General features: G+C 44.4%; 1 protein-coding gene and 1 pseudogene across 6 annotated transcripts in view; both read left to right on the forward strand.

Moving 5' to 3' along the window:
* Positions 1-17,084, forward strand: part of FAM219A (family with sequence similarity 219 member A) — a 55,067-nt gene that overhangs the window by 20,978 nt on the left and 17,005 nt on the right. The window lies entirely within an intron of this gene.
* Positions 3,179-4,482, forward strand: LOC132024916 (ATP synthase F(0) complex subunit C1, mitochondrial-like; annotated as a pseudogene).

Consider the following 17,084-nt stretch of genomic DNA (forward strand, 5'->3'; position numbering starts at 1 on the left):
TTTCTTGAGGAATCTCCACACTGTTCTCCAAAGAGGCTGCACCAACTTGCATTCCCACTAACAGTGTAATAGGGTTCCTCTTTCTCCACATCCCCTCCGACACATGTTGTTTCCTGTCTTGTTAATTTTGGCCATTCTAACTGGTGTAAGGTGATATCTCAATGTGGTTTTATTTTGAATCTCCCCGAGGGCTAGTGATGATGAACATTTTTTCATATGTCTGATAGCCATTTGTATGTCTTGACTGGAGAAGTGTCTGTTCATATCTTCTGCCCATTTTTTGAATCAACCTGAGGGGGGCACCTGGATGGCTCAGTCGGTTGAGCATCTGACTTCTTCCGCTGGGGTCATGATCTTGAGGTCCTGGGATTAAGCCCCAAGTCAGGCTCCCCGCGAAGTGGGGAGTCTGCTTGTTCCTCTTCCTCTCCCTCTGCCCCTCCCCCTGCTCATGCTCTCTCTGTCTCTTTCTCTTTCTTTCTCTTTATTCTCTCAAGTAAATAAATAAATCTTTAAAAAAAATAATAATCTGGGAAAGGCAGAGGGCAGAGGAGAGTCAGAGACTCATTCTATTTTAACCATTGTTAATCATTGTTTTAATTATCCCCATTTAACATACATAGCTTTTGTAAGTTAAACTAATAGAGATTTTTTTTGATGGATTAAAATGATAGAGTTAGAGGTAGAGATAGAAATTGGAAGTCGTCTGCACATAGCGCTAACAGCTGGGGCAAAGAGAACAAAGAATTTGGAAAGATGAACAATTGGAGAAGCAACCAGATTGTCAAGTTGGGCCATGTTGTTAAAACTACTGAATGCCAGATCAAGGAGTTTTTAAGTGATAGGAGCCATTGAAGGGTTTTGAACAACGGAATGATGTGATGAGAGAAGTGTTTAATTCTCAGAAGGGTAATTTAAGAGTAATGTGTAGGATGAGTTGGAAGAAGAAGAAATGGGGTGGGGAGATGAGTGGGTTACCACTGCAGTGATCCTGAAGTATGTTGATAAGGATCTGAAGCAGGATGTTGGTTTAGAGAATACAGAAAAAAGGGGCACCTGGTGGCTCAGTGGGTTAAAGCCTCTGCCTTCAGCTTGGGTCATGATTCCAGGATCCTGGAATTGAGCTCCTCATTGGGCTCTCTGCTCGGCAGGGAGCCTGCTTCCCTTCCTCTCTCTCTGCCTGCCTCTCTACCTACTTATGATCTCTGTCTGTCTAAAATCTTAAAAAAAAAAAAAAGAGAGAGAGAGAATACAAAAAAAAAAAAGGAAACAAAAAGAGAAAAAAGAATGTTACTATATGTTCATGATTAGCTTGTCAGAAATATAAGGAGGAAAGAGGTAGATTAAAATGACCTCCCCCCCCCGGCACATCAAAAGGAGATAGGAGCCAACTTGAAAAAGGTTCCAGTAGCCAAAGCTGAAACAATTTGAACAACAAAATAAATTATGGTAGTATTCGATTATCACCCCCCAAAATAAAATAAATGTATATTAATCCATACTGATATAAATAGTTCAACAAGTAAATAAATGAGGGAGAAAGAACAAATCTTCAAGAATTATGATATTTATATAATTTAAAAGTTTATTAGAATTTATTTAAAAGTAGTTTTTTAATAGAATGAGAAAAATTTAAAAATTATCCTGAGAACATCATAGTAATAATTGCTGCTGGCAGGATCCACTGATTGCTAAAACTAGTGGGTGAAATTTCAAGGAGAAATAAGAATTTGCACAGCCCATAAGAACTTCTACCAAAATATGTATTAATTACTGTAGTAATCTTAACATCGTCCACAAATTCTTTCATACTCCTCTAGAAAGTGGAACTCAATTCTCCTCCCTTGAGTGTGGCCTGGACTTAGTGACTTGCTTCTGACTAATGGAATATGGTCAAAATAAAAGAAAAATAGACACTTAAGTGGAGAAACCTGGTAAACACTGCCCTAAATGATTAAAATTAGTACCACCAACAATAAGTCATATACCCCCTGATAGGCTGTGATACAAGGACAATTCACCTAGGTGGTATTTTTCCCCCCAAATCCATAACCTCTGTCTAATCATGAGAAAACACAGCAAATCAAAATTGCAGGAATTTTTTTTAAGATTTTATTTATTTATTTGACAGAGAGATCACAAGTAGGCGAGAGGCAGGCAAAGAGAGGGGGGGAAGCAGGTGATGCGGGGCTCGATCCCAGGACCCTGAGATCATGACCTGAGCCGAAAGTAGAGGCTTAACCTACTCAGTCATCCAGGCACCCCAAAATTGCAGGAATGTTTTAAAAAATACCTGACCAGTACTCCTCTAAAGTCAAAGTTGTGAAAGTCAAAAAAAGAGGAAGAAACTAAGGAGACCATGGAGACATATCAATGAAATGCAATATGGAACAGAAAAAGGGGTTTTAATGGAAAAACTGGAGAAATTTGCATAAAGTCTATAGTTTAGTGAATAGTATTGATTTGTTCAATGTAGAATTGATCAACATACATGGCTGCTAACATTAGGGTAAGCTGTGTGAAGAGTATACAAGAGCTAACATTAGGGTAAGCTGTGTGAAGAGTGTGCACTTTGTAATTCTTCTATAAATATAAGACTGTTTCAAAATAATAAGTTTCTTTAACAACCTTTTATGTTTTGAGTTTATTTAACTGGCAAAGTGGTTTGTGCCATTAACAGGATAAGGGTAGTCAACAGGAAGAAATAGACTAGGGGAAGGGTATGACATCAGTGAAAGTAGTAGGCAGTTGGAAATGTGGGTCTGGAGCTTAAGAGGTCAGAGCTAGAGATATAGATTTGGGTGCAAAACTGAGAGAGAGATATTTGAAATAATAAGTTTATAATATAATATTATATTTCCACATGCTGAGAGAGCATGTGGAAAATGAGTCAGTGACCACACTAAGGAGAGGATCTATGTCTAGAGTATCAGAGAAAGAACAGTAGGGAGGGTAGTCGGAACAGATAGGGATAGGATGTTTTTACAAAAGCCAAGGGAAAATAGAATCTCCAGAAAGATTTGGTCAGCACTGTCTACTGATACTGAAAGGTAATGGATGGTCACCTGAGAAAAGACCATTGCATTTTATTTAGGAGCCTGTTCTGACCTCAAAGAGAGTAGGGTTAGTGGAGCAGGTATGGAGAGGTGGGGGTGGTGGGCATAGTACTCAAATGCCCGGGATGTCGACAGTGAGGAAGTAAGCTTGCCCAAACCAGACAAAGGAACTTGTGGATGCCAAGAGGTAAGGAACACCTGGAGGAGAGTGGGACAGGAGAGTGGGACAGGAGAGTGGGGCACTCCGGGCAGAGAGGTAGAAAGTTCTGGCTAGAGGAAGCAGGCCAAAAGGCTGGGGCCCAAAGTTTAAGAAGAGGAGAGAACCTTGACCAAAAGAAGCCCCTGCCATTTCCTGGCTGCGGAGCTCAGGCTGAAAGCTAAAGCCCTGGATAAAGAACTGCCTTTTTTCCCCTTTCTGAGCTAGGAGGCCATTTTATTTCCCAAGTCCCAACTAACATCACTGTGGCCTGGAAAGTTAGGCCAGATAGAAGATGAAATAAACTGAGCTTACTCATCCTCTCTTCAGCTTTTCTCTGAGATGGAGAATAGTCTGGTTTTAAAATTAGGCATCAGGAGTCGCCTGGGTGGCTCAGTGGTTAAAGCCTCTGCCTTTGGCTCAGGTCATGATCCCAGGGTCCTGGGATTGAGCCTCACATCGGGCTCTCTGCTCGGCAGGGAGCCTGCCTCCTCCTCCTCCTCTCTCTCTCTGCCTGCCTCTCTGCCTACTTGTGATCTGTCTGTCAAATAAATAAAAATCTTTAAAAAAATAAATAAATAAAATAATATTAGACATCAAGCAGTATTAGAGTGATTTCGTGTGTGTGTGTGTGTGTGATGTGTAATAAAAGCTGCCCTTTATTGACTGCTTACCAGGCATCAAACGCTGTAGTAAGCACTTCATATGCAGTATCCTATTTTATCCTCCCAGCAATCTTTTGAGATGGATACTATTATTTTCCTTATGTTAAGGTGAAAAACAGGGTGGAAAAGCTGAGCACTGAGACCTAGAACTAAAGTGGGGAGACTAAAGAAGTGCAGGCCACTGAGGCACTACTCATTCTTCCAGCTCTGATCCACTGTTGTACCAGGGGTCCAGTCGAGTGTGTGCCTGCCTCCTTCCTGGGTAGGCCAGAGATCCCGTCTAAATAGCCATCTACAGCAGCTCCGTACTCCAGCTGGTCAGATGGGTGTCCAGATCACTGTTGTCTCCCAGGACATTGACACAGTGACCAAGTGGTACTGGGGTCACTACAGTTGGTATGACTGGTTCAGGAGCTTTGGAATAGTGTTTGGTAGCTTTATCCTTGGCTATGCCAGAAACCCATCTCTCAAGCAGCAGCTCTTTTCCTGTGCTATTCTAGGCTTTACCCTATCTGAGGCCTTAGGGCTCTTCTGTTTGATGGTTACCTTCCTCATCTTCACCATGTAGGCTCTGTGAGGGTCTCCTACCCATCCTGCTGCTTCAATTCCAGGCCATGCCTATACCAGATGAACTAAGCTTTACCATTAAACACAGTATCTCTCTAAACCTCCCCCCATACACACCAAGAAATTTATGAAAACCAGATCCAGTGAGGTCAGAAATTTGATCATGATCACACAGACAAGTAAATGGCAGAGGTAAAACTTACTCTAAGACTCATACTTTTAACCACTGCGCTATACTGGCTTTTAATAACACTTGTAGTGTGGGTGTGTGCATGCACACACACACATGTGCACAACACACACAAACACACACACAAGGCCCCAGGCTGTGTGGCAAGAAGTTAACATGGGATATAGCTCTGGATGGTAAGATTTAGGGTGATTTTTTTCTTCTTTTGTGCTTGTCTTGACTTTTTACAGTGACAATATATTCCTCTTAAAATTAGAAAAAAGCAATATCTTATTAGGTTTTAAGTTTTGGTATTCTTTGCGAGATTTCTGTAATATCTGTGGTGAGAACCAAACAGTACATTATGCTCAGGTGTGGACAAAGGAGACTGTGCCTTCTCTGTAGTAGTACAGGCTCTGCAGTGACAGAGCAGAAAATATGGCCTCTGTGTATGTGCATGCATGTGTGTGTGTGTGTACTTGCACATGTGTGCAGCGGCCACTGAGGTGAGGGGAGGAGTAACTGATCTGTCTGAAGATGTGCCTCATGGAGACCTCTTTCCCTTCCCTGTGACCAGCCACCTTGTCCCTGAGCCAGGCCCATTTATTCTTGGGCTCCCTGAGGGACTGGGAGATAAACACCAAGATCCTCAATTTCCACCTCATCCCTTATTGAAAGTCTGACCAGCCAACCAGGCTGCTAACAAGGAGTCCAGCCTGTACCCATAGAGAGTGATTTGAGTTATGGTGGAGCTACTTCAGGCAATGGGTCCAAGCAGAGATAGACAGAGAGTAGCCAGTAGCATTTAAGGTCGGCATTAACTGGCATGTGGGGCTCTTGTCCTGGGGCTCTCGTCCAGAGGCTCCAAGATCTTCAGGTGGAGGCGGTTCAGAACCTTGGACAGCTCCTGAAGGAGCCCAGTCTCTCAGGTCTGCAAAGCCACAGTGCCCAAGTCCTTAAGGCCCTTTTTATTTAATTTTGAATAGCTTTCTTATACATGTCTCTGACCTCTTCTGTCTCCGAGTTCAGTCCTATGGATCCAGGGACCCCCCCTCTTATCATCTCCAGCCCTTGTCCCACTTTCCTCCACACACATCTAGCCTGACTCGAGCTCTTTCTTGACGTTGCCATCGCTCTGAAGGTGAAATAAACAGCATCTGAGCTGTCCCTGGGCAGGACTGCAGGATTTCAGAGGGAGGAGGTAAGAATCTAGTGGAACAAGGAAGTGTTAAAAGAGCCTTTGGCTCTAATACCCCTGCATTCTGATCTTTAGTCTTGTGTGTGAGGCAGGGGAAACTAAGGAGAAGCACTGAGCAGAATTCAAGGCCTGAAGCTAGAACATTTCATGAGCTATCACCGTGCAATCAGTCTGCCACTGACTATGCACTTGATTTAAAGATACCTCTTTTTAGGGAAAGAGTATTGACATAGGTGGTTGGGGGCAAGTATAGCAAATAGAAGCAGAAATGAAACTAGTGAGTCCAGAGGTTCACAGCCTGCCACCCCCACCCTAGCCATGCACTTGGGCCCTTGGCAAAAGAGAGTTAGGTTAACACTGCAGAGGGATTTCCTTCCTGATTCCCCAAATCATCCAAAGGAGCGGTTTGTGAAGAATCTGGAAGGGCAGAGGAATCGAAGTCACCTACTAGGGTTGGATTTTCTAGTTGAAAGCTCCTTCTCTACTTCCAAGCCTCTTCCATAGCTAAATGAATCAAAGCCAACAGATGAGGCTACTGTGCTCTCACTTGGATTGCCTTAGCTGGTGAGTGAGGAGGGTAGGTAAGTTTACCTGGACTGAAGGTTAGTGAAAGCACTCATGATCCCATCCCTCCCAACGAGCTCTGCTCTGGGCCTTATGTAAGGCTCTGCATTGTTTTCTTCATCTCTCATAGACTCCTGGGTCCTATATGAAAGAACTGTCTGAGCTAAAAAGGCCACTGTATGCCTTACACCTCAAAGAACTTCCTGGTCAAAGAAACAGTGCTAAAGCAATATGAAGCCAGCAGAGAACAGCTGCAGGCTCCCGCTTTTAGCACCACCGGTCATAATGGGACAGGCTAGGGCAGGGAGGAGAAAAGAGCCTTTAGATTTTGCTGAGCCGTGAGTAGACCTGACAGAGTTTGAACTGGAAGGAGTAGGGCTGCCTCCACCCCACCTGAAGAGGTATAGCTAGATAACAGTCCTGGAGATGGGAGCATTGACAGTGTAGTAACTAATTTAGGGATGAAAAGATACTCAGAGGACCTAGATACAGACTATCCCTCAGGCTGGCTCCTCTCATGTGTTGAAACTGTTTTCTAGCTTCCAGGATAGGCCCTTACTGTGGGATTAAGCACAGGCTATCGGCATATAAGGAAGCCTGGACAAGAAACAAGAACAGATGAGGACTCTGTCAGATCCCAAGAGAGTTGTTTGTGTTGGTTTATGTTCAAGTAGAACAGGCCTAACCTCAGCCAGAACTTGCTTTTGGCCTGTTTTCTCAGGGGCAAAGGCTCCCCCATGTTTGCCTTCCCTAACAGTGGATGCTCTGTATTTATTTTTATTAGGAGCAGTGATTATGTGACCACAAACCTTACTAAATTGAATATAATCCTGAGCATTCAGAAGAAACAGTTCAGGACTCAGGGGAAGGAGCAGCTGGCTGGAAAGAAGGGCCCATGAATTCTAATCCCAGGGCTGCCATCTGGCATTGCCCTGGGACAACTCATTTACTCTCTTCCCTGGAGGCTCTTTCTGGAATCTCAGGCCTGAATAAAAACAGACCTGGGAACTGTGAAATGACCTGTCTAGACTCCAAAGTCAGTGCAGTTCACAGGCAAAACTGGAATCCACAGGCCCTATTCTCCAGCTAGAGGTATGCTTACAGTTCAGGGAGGTTTCTTGCGTTTTCCTTTGCTGTCTCCTTCCAAGCGCTCCCATGCCTTGGATGCTTTGCTGCCTGGTAAACATGGTTGTAAGCCTCTGGTTGCCAGAAAGCAGTTTGAGCAGCCAGGATCAGAGCAGCTCTGCCCCCATCTCCCTCCAAAGGGTTTTCTGATGGTTTGATTCCAAGCTGGCTTCCCACTCCCCTAAAACTTTGGTGGTGGGAATGTGTATCTGCAAGCAATATCTGAGCCTGGCCCTAGAGTCTCAGATAAAGCTGTTTGCTCAGCTGATGATCAGTCCCCCCAGAGGGCAACCTGAAGTTGGGCTGCTGTTTTGGACCTTAAGTGAGTTCTAACTAGGACAACCCTTCAGGTGAGTGAGTAAGTGAGGGTTTGGGGACTTCTGCTTTGGCTCTTCTCTAAAATAACTTCCTGGAAGGCGATCTTTCAGCCCCCAGCCAGAGACTTACATAGAGAAGTGGCCCTACAAAGAGCACACAATACAAGATCTGGCTGGGACACCATTAGACAAGGCCCTGGCACAGCCTGGCAGCCACCAGACTTTTGCCATCTCTGTCACAGAAAAAACCTTGCTGTGGCTCAAACAAATGGAAGCAATCTGTTTGCCTGTCATCAGATTGTGTTCAGTCTCTGTGCTAGGCACTAGGAGGACACAGTAGAAATAGGCATGGCCCCTGCTTGCATGAATGTTTATTAAATAAATTATACAAATATTCAAAGTAAAATTTGATAAGTACATGAAAGAAATGGAAGGAGGTGGTGCTGTGAGAGTATACTATAGGGGGACCTAACCCAAACTGGTATTCGTGGGAACTTTTTGATAAGAGATGATGTGTCTGCTGAGGCCTGAAGGACAAATAAGATGTAGCCAGAAGGGGAGCATGAGGCAGGAAGGCTCTTTGTGCTCTGTCAGAAACAAAGACCAGTGATGCAAATTTTGGTAATCTGGGGGAAGAGTGGCATGGGTTGAGGTTAGGGAACTGGGAGGGAAGGCAAGCAGCTGTCTGTCTGACACATTCGTAGCCCAGTTGAGATCCACCCAAACTGCTGTGGCACAACCCCTGGGGAGGCTGGTGCCTCCTCCATATCCCCAGCACTGGGGACTCTCACAGGGATGCCCAGGAGAGGAGCTTCTAGCCGCAGCTTGGGGTTCACACAAGTGGAGTGGTCACCTGGCAGCAGAGCTCAGAGGAGGGAGAAGGAGGGGCCAAGAAGGACCAGACACTTAACTTCCCCTACAAATGCTCTCTGTACATTTTTCCATTGCTTTGAGCTGTTTATTAATATACAATAGAAGCCATCTCTGCATTTTGATGGTTCTGCTGGGAATTCCCACTATCATCCCCCTCCTGTGTTAGATAAAAAAATGTCAGCTTTCAAAATTTCCTACTTGGATTTCAGAAACTAAATTGCATTACTATGTCCGGTTAGACGGCGCCATTCCCTGTTCCTATCTGCATGCTCCAGGCACCATGAGGCTGATAACATCAGCATGTCAAAGCAGCTCGATCCCCAACAATTTGTAACTGGCTGGGGCTGGGGCAGAGGGGGTGGGTGGCAAAATTCTCTTAGAATCCACAGCAGCCCAGGGTTGACTGGATTTGGGGGTTCTTTCAGTACACCATTAGTTCTCCTATCAGTAGAGAGAGAACTTTTCCTGGTCCCACCTAGATGTCACAAGGAATTGAGAAGTACTCTCCTCAACACTGATAGGATAAAATCACTGAAGAGCCAACGGTTTTCCTTGTAGTTTTCCTTGTAGTAGTGAAAGATAGAAGAGAATTGGGAGAAGAGTGGAAGTCATAATAGGAACAATACAGGTCCCTACTGCCTGTTAAATTAGGTGTCCATGTAGAATCCAAAACACTCCTGGAAATGGTTATTCTCTGCTTCCATGAAGCCCAGATGTGAGGCCTTGTAACTAACCTTTTGATTGCCGTGAGGTTGTGAAGCAAATGAAGAGAAAGCATTGTTCCCCTGCCAGGAAACACAGGAACTTTTGGGGTTTCTTTTCTAGTTGTAACCACCATTTCACTCTATGGAACAAACATTCCTTTCACAGCAAAAATTTTCAACTTACTGGGTTATTTCAAACACATCAAATAGCATAAAACATTCATTCAACTCTGGCAACATTCACAGACCCATTTTTGTATATAAGGAAACAGGCTCTTCATTCCCAAAACATGATGTTTTCAAAATGTAGTAGCTCCCAAGGTCAAGGTTTTGGGAGGAGTCAGTCCAACCTCATTGAGATTGCCAGGGCCAGTGCAAGCTCAGTTTTCCTGCCCACTGCCCCCTCACCTATAGGTTCTAATGTTTGGGTGCAGGAGACAGACCTAGTATCAACCCTTAACTCTAATTGCACATATCTTATCTTCTCTTACAGTAGAGGCATGCAGTTTACTGACTCCTTCACTATATCTAAGGGATGAATTAATAATTAAGTCAAATTATTCTTTTTTTAAGATTATTTTTTTTTAAAGATTTTATTTATTTATTTGACAGACAGAGATTACAAGTAAGCAGAGAGGCAGGCAGAGAGAGAGGAGGAAGCAGGCTCCCTGCTGAGCAGAGAGCCCGATGTGGGGCTCGATCCCAGGACACTGGGATCATGACCCGAGCCGAAGGCAGAGGCTTTAACCCACTGAGCCACCCAGGCGCCCCAAGATTATATTTTTAAATAATCTGTACACGCAGTGTGGGGCTTGAATTTAACAATCTGGGATCAAGAATTGTATGCTCGGGGGTGTCTGGATGGCTCAGAGGGTTAAAGCCTCTGCTTTCTATTCAGGTCATGATCTCAAGGTCTTGGGATTGAGCCCCGCATCGTGCTCTCTGCTCAGCAGAGAACCTGCTTCCTCCTCTCTCTCTGCCTGCCTCTCCGTCTACTTGTGATCTCTGTCAAATAAATAAATAAAATCTTAAAAAAAAAAAAAAAGAATTGTATGCTCTACTGACTGAGCCAGCCTGGCACCCCAAATTCCTTTTTTTTTTTTTAAAGTAAACTTTTTGCCCAGAGTGTCTGGGTGGCTGAGTTGGTTCAGTATCTGCCTTCAGCTCAGGTCATGATCCTAGAGTCCTGGGTCAGGGCCCCACGTGGGGCTCCCTGCTCAGTGGGGAGCCTGTTTCTCCTTTTCCCTCTGCCGCTTCCCCTGCGTGTGCTCTCTTGCCTCCCCCCTCAAATGAATGGATAAATCTTTAAAAAAAAAAAAAAAAAGGTAAACTCTATGTCCAATGTGGGGTTTTAACTCATGACCCCAAGATTAAGAGTCACATGCTCTACTGATTGGAGCCAGCCAAGCACACGTAAGTCAAATGATTCTTTAGTTTTATTAGTGTATTTTTATAGAAAAGTATTATTGAAAGCTTTAAAAGTGAGAAATCATGATCACTACATAACCAGACTTACTTGGAGTATAGTTTCCAACGCTGAGCCTCTCCTGGATGTCCATGGTTGGTAGAGCAGGTGTTTCAGATTCTTGAAAAAACTCAAAGCAGTGGTGCCTGGGTGACTCAGTCAGTTAAGCATCTGCCTTCAGTTCAAGTCATGGTCCCAGGGACCTGGGATCCTGGGGTCCTGGGGATCAAGCTCTGCATTGGGCTCCCTGCTTAGCAGGGAGTCTGTTTGTCTCCCTCTGCCCTGCTCATGCTCTCTCTCTTGATCTCTCAAATAAATAAATAAATAAATAAATAAATAAATAAAATCTTAAAAAAAAAAAAAAAGGAAAAGAAAAAGTTCAAGAAACCTATTTGGTCTGTGTAGGCCTCCTGCCTAAAATACTAGAAGCCCAGGGCTTTTATACATTTTGCCCTAGCCTGGGGAGAATGGCCCAAGGCTAAGTCATGGGACTGTGGTACAGCCAGAATTTGGGGCAACTGCAACCCCCTATCCCAACCAGCTTGCTTCTGCTAGCCTCCTTTGTCTTCAAACCACTCTTATGCACACTTCCTAAGAAATAGCAGACTAGGGGTGCCTGGGTTGCTCAGTGGGTTAAGCCTCTGCCTTTGGCTCAGGTCATGATCTCAGGGTCCTGGGATCAAGCCCCCCATCAGGTTCTCTGCTCAACAGGGAGCCTGCTTCCCCCCTCCTCCTCTCTGTCTGCCTCTCTGCCTACTTGTGATTTCTCTCCCTCTTTCTGTCAAATAAATAAATAAATAATTTTTTTTAAAAAGAAAAAAAAAAAAGAAACAGCAGACTTGCCATGCTCTCTAGACCATGGCTAGACTTCTCTAATGGGGCTTATTTCTGGGGAGTCTCAAGCTTCCCAAGTATCAGACACATAACACTGAGAGAAAAATAGAGTTTCTGCTAAAATGTTAGCAAACCACAGAGTAAACAGTGAGTCTTAAATTCTCTTTTCTGACATCTTCAAGTATCTGGCCCTTCTCCACTGGCTCCTACCTCGTAGCCTCAGCCATCCTCCACTCCTGTCTCTCTTGTCATATAAGAGCCCCTTGAGAACTCTGGTTCTGTTTCTCCCTGTTTTACATTCTCATAGCCCTATCCTTCCCAGACATCCATGACACCAGGTTCTCCCTGGCCCTTTGCTGTCAGTCCTCTTCTGTCTACCCTTTCAGTATTAGTGTTCCCTAAGTTCTTCCCTCTGATCCCTCATATTTATAGGTACACACACACACACACACACACACACACGCACGCACGCACATACCCTGAAACTTAGGAGTCATCTGTGCCTAGGTCCTTCTTCTCAAACCCAGATCCAGTCAGCCAACTAAGCCCTAGCAGTATGACCTTAATACGCTTTTTTTCTCCAATCCCATTATTTTCCATTAAAGTCCAAAGTCCTGATTGTGATTTCCAAAGCCCTTTATGATTTTAAGTCTCCCTCCTGTTCTGGTCTTGTCACTCGCACTTCACCCCACCACTAAACATTCCAGCAAAACTGTGCTATTCCTTTCATCTGAGATGGCTATTTTCTTGCCTTTGCTTTTCTTTCCCCACTCCTTTCTTCATCTGGTTCATTTCTATCTCCTACTCATTAATGCCTCAGCTTTCTTTGGAGAAGTCTTCCCTGATTCCCCAGGGTGGAATAGGTACTTCTGTTCTGTGTACAGACAACACTATGTACAAACCTCTGTTGTAGCACTTGGCATATTATTAAACATTATCTGTTTATTCATTTGCCTTATATGCTGGCTCTTCACCAATAGAGATCATAGTATCTTTGTATCTGCAAGTACCTAGTATAAATGACCCTAAAATTTAGTACCAGAACTGAATTGGGGACTGAGACTCTTTTTTTTTTTTAATTAAAAATTTATTTATTTATTTATTAGCACAAGAGAGAGAGAGCAGAGAGCTGCAGGGAGCAGCAGGTAGAGGCAGAGTGCTCCCCACTGAGCAAGGAGCCTGATGTGGGAGTTGAACCTGGGCCCAAGGATAATGACTGGAGCCGAAGACAGATGCTTAACTGAGCCACCCAGATGTCCCATGACTGAGACTCTTTCATCTCCTTTTAAAAATACTGTCATCTTCTTTTCTGTTCCTGGGCTCAGCATTCTCAGTCTCCAGTGCTTTTTCTTGCTTGCTGCTTCCTGCTAGTGTGTCTCTCTCTCTGTCCAGAGGCAATGACTGCTTCAGTGACTCCAATATTTCCTTCCTGCAGAGCACTTGTTGAGCAGAAGGTTGGTAATCAGAAAATATCCATGCCATTTTCTGAAGAAGGGCTTCAAATGTGTGTAGAGCCCTGGAGACAGGATGAAACTAGCACCAGCCTTCCAAGTACCTGCTTTACAAGACAGCAGTCCCACAGCTGCCTAAGTTCTGATGTGTTGTTAATCTCTTGACTTTATCTGATGTCTCTAAGAAGGTTTTGGGTATAAGAAATTACAAGTACATTTTAGTGCCAACCACCTTCAAGGCATGATTTTGAATATATTACTTTAGATAACCTGGTTCTTCAATTTTAAAATGGGAATGATATTTACCTAATTTTTAGGAGGATTAAATGAGGTAATATATACAAACCACCAAGCACCATAGCTGTACATATTGTTAGTAACAGGTATTGGAGCAATATTAACTAAATGATCTGCTGAATTCCAAAAGAACCACACCTGGTCTGCATTGTTATGAACAACTCCCTGCCTTTGCCTAGCCAGAGCTCTTAGCAGACCTGCCTCCCTGACATAAGCTTTGGGTCCTCTCCCCTCTTTCCTCCCCCACCAAATCATTGTCCTCTCTAGGCACTAAGAGTATAAAACCAGGTTAAGGTGGAGGCAGAGGGCTGTTTGAAATGTTGTCTGGGGCTGGTATGGGTGCAGAGGGGTTGGCCTAGAGCCTTGAGGCCTAGAGCCTATTCAAAGTGTGGACCCTATTCAGAGCATTGGTATCACTTGGGAGCTGGTATGAAATATAGCCACTTAAGCACCATTCAGATCTACTAAACTGGAATCTGCATTTAAACAGTATCCCCAGGTGATTAAGAAGCAGTATCCTACAGGCACACAGAAAAGTTCAGCAGGTGTGGAAGTACATAGACTATGTCAGAACTCTGTAGACGAGATGAAGGCTACACAGGTGGGGAGGAGCTGTGAGGGAGTATAGTCAGAGCAAAGGAGGTGTTCCTCAGAGGTATGGGCTATGCAACTGTAGGGGGCTCTTTGGGTAAGTATTGGTTATGTATGTATGTATTTCAGGGCCCCTTCCTGTAGATGTCCCAGGGGTGAGATTATACCTTTGAGTTAGCTGGGCATTGCCACTGCACCAGCCAGAGTGACAGAGGAGTAGAGAAAGGCTCTCTTCCACCATAAGCCTGGGGAGACCTTCCAACAGGGACCCCAGGACCATCTAGTTCAGCAGATAAGTACTATTTACCTAAAGAGATGCATAACCAGTAACCAGCTGGCTTCACAGCTGAGAACTTGCCTCGAGTTTGTGCTGGGCTAGATTCTTCCCTCCCCCTACTCTTCCTTCACTAACTGGCAAGTCTCTCTCTCTCTCTCTCTTTCTCTCTCTCTCCCCCTAACACACACACACGCGTGCGCGCGCGCATGCAATGCTGATTTAACAGAAACTCAGAGCTTTAGGAGCCTTTGTAGAGTTAAACCTGTCTTTCTCCTCTCTGACCTCCTTCTCTGGGCTGGGCTCTGAGCCTCCAGGAGCCTTTAACATGAACATCTCCGCTGCACAAAGCATGCCCCATAAGAGTGATGGCAGGCCCTAGACTTGGCTGGAAGCAGCAAGAATTTGTTTTACCAGAGCCACCATATCTCCCTCTTAAGCACCCTTATGACTCTGAATCTCTTTTTGGTTTCCCAATAGAAACACCTCCCAGCCATCCACCTAGAGCCTCTTGACCTTTCTCTGTGGGAGAGTTGTTTGTGCATCTCAGTAGTAAAGGAAAGGACCTATTGTACTTGCCTCCACCCCCAGAAACAGAGTAGGCTAAATGCCTGGTAGCATCAGCAATAACTAAAAGTTGTTAGAATAGAGTCCTAGCCCTAAGCCTCAACTGTCATTGTTCTTTGCCAGCCACCCAATAGGTGAGCCTCTGGTTTCACCAGGTTTCTGTCCAGGCCCAACCCTCTATGTTAGGGAGGATAACAAACCATCACCACCATCACTCTCTCCTCTGTGCTTCTACTACCCTTCATGCATTCCTGACTCTCATGCTCCTCTTGCTGCCTTAAATGGGCCATTCTGTGTTCCTGTCTTCTTTTTACCATTAGACTAAGTCTTCTTGGCAAGAATCTGGTCTTGGTATTTTTTCCTCCCCAAAGTACATTGTTCCCTGCCTGCCAGATGTTGGTATTCAATGACTATCGAGGTTTTTTAACAAGTGGTGAGCTCATTGATATTTAATTATTGGGATGAAAAAAAGGAAAGAAGATGAGACAGCTCTGTCCAAGGAGCTAAGCTTTAGAACTGCAAGCTGTCTTTGTGAGCAAAAGTGCTTGCCAGGCATAATGAAGGTTGAAGAGTTAGAAGAGGCTGAAAGGTGAGGAAGAGGTAGGAAATTACACAGAAGGGAGAAGCTGTTTGATACCAGCCCTCTGAGTCCATTGTTCATTGCAAACAGGTAGCTTTTACTCTTCCATGTCCAGAGGAGAAGAATCAGAAATGGCAATTGTGTGAAGACATCCCATAGACTGCCAGATTATTACTTTGTTTTCTTGGAAAATAAGGAGTCCAAAAGATTCATGAACCAGTGCAGGACAGGCTCAGGCCCTTGAGTGATTGAAACTTACCAAAAACTCTCCAGTGAGATTTGGGGCCAAGATCTAGGTGAAGATCCACAAGTCAGTCTGGCCTAGACCAAATGTTAATGTTTGTTGGCATTTTTCCTGCATCAACTTCCTACCATGTGTGGGGCTGAAGGACCATCTCAAGGACTCTCCAACCAAATGCCCTCTATTGATTCCTGGGCAGGCTCTTTCCTCAGTGTTCTGTACTTCCGTCCTTACCTTGGGATACTAGAATTCATATCCTGGAAGGAAACTGAAAGATCCTTCGGACATGATTCCTAAAGCTTTGTTAGCCCAATATCTTGTTCCCTTCTTGCCCTCCTCTGGGCCCTACATAAGCAGAAGGACCCCAGAAACCCAACCCAGCATCCCTTGACCCCTCCAGCTCCCTTGATCTTAGAATAATTTCTCCCTCCTCTCATAGGCTTCATCTCCAAAGTCTGTGTTAGCTGAAACTGAAACAAAAAAGAAAGAGAATAAAGAAAATAAAGAGAGAGAAGGGACTGCCTTCTATCCACTGCCCACCCTCACACATTTTCTCCTTCTGTCTCAGGCCCTACCAGTATTTTCTTACCTTTTTTTCATAATGTAAAATTTGCCATTTTAACCATTGTTGATCTATTTTTAAAGAACTTTATGCCTTCACCCCTTTTGCCATTAAGTGAGATAGTCTTCTCTATAGAGGTGGAAATGGGGGCCAAGGGAGGTAGGCAGGATAGGGAGCTCGGAAACCCTCTAGGTCACAAGACTGTATCGGCCAAGACCTGTGTCTCTAGCTAGTCCAAAATAAGGCAGAAGACTCTTGAACATCTGGTTCAGGGTACAAACTTAAGGATAGGGATGAAAGTCACAGGGGCTGGGCCAGGCCAGGTCTCCCAGAAGAACTAAGGTTCCTTAATTCCTGGCTCTGGCTTCTGCCTCTTGGGTTATGAGGCTTGTCCCCTAGGCCTTTATGTCCCCTAGGCTTCCCTCAAGACACAGCTGCTACAGTGGGTGTCCCTGAGTTGATGTATTTGTCCTATCTCCCAAAGAAAGGCTTTTTTAGTCATAGGGTTCCAGGTGAGTAGGAATGGGAATGAATAATAGAACATCAATCTGGGACAGGCAATCCATACCATAAAGGAAGCAGAGTAGTATTCTAAATCTTTTTTTTTTTAATTTATTTATTTTCATAAAAACAGTATTCATTATTTTTTCACCACACCCAGTGCTCCATGCAATCCGTGCCCTCTATAATACCCAGCACCTGATACCCCAACCTCCCACCCCCCTGCCACTTCAAACCCCTCAGATTGTTTTTCAGAGTCCGTAGTCTCTCATGATTCACCTCTTCTTCCA

Source organism: Mustela nigripes, chromosome 9, assembly GCF_022355385.1.
Source record: "Mustela nigripes isolate SB6536 chromosome 9, MUSNIG.SB6536, whole genome shotgun sequence".
Taxonomy (NCBI): domain Eukaryota; kingdom Metazoa; phylum Chordata; class Mammalia; order Carnivora; family Mustelidae; genus Mustela; species Mustela nigripes.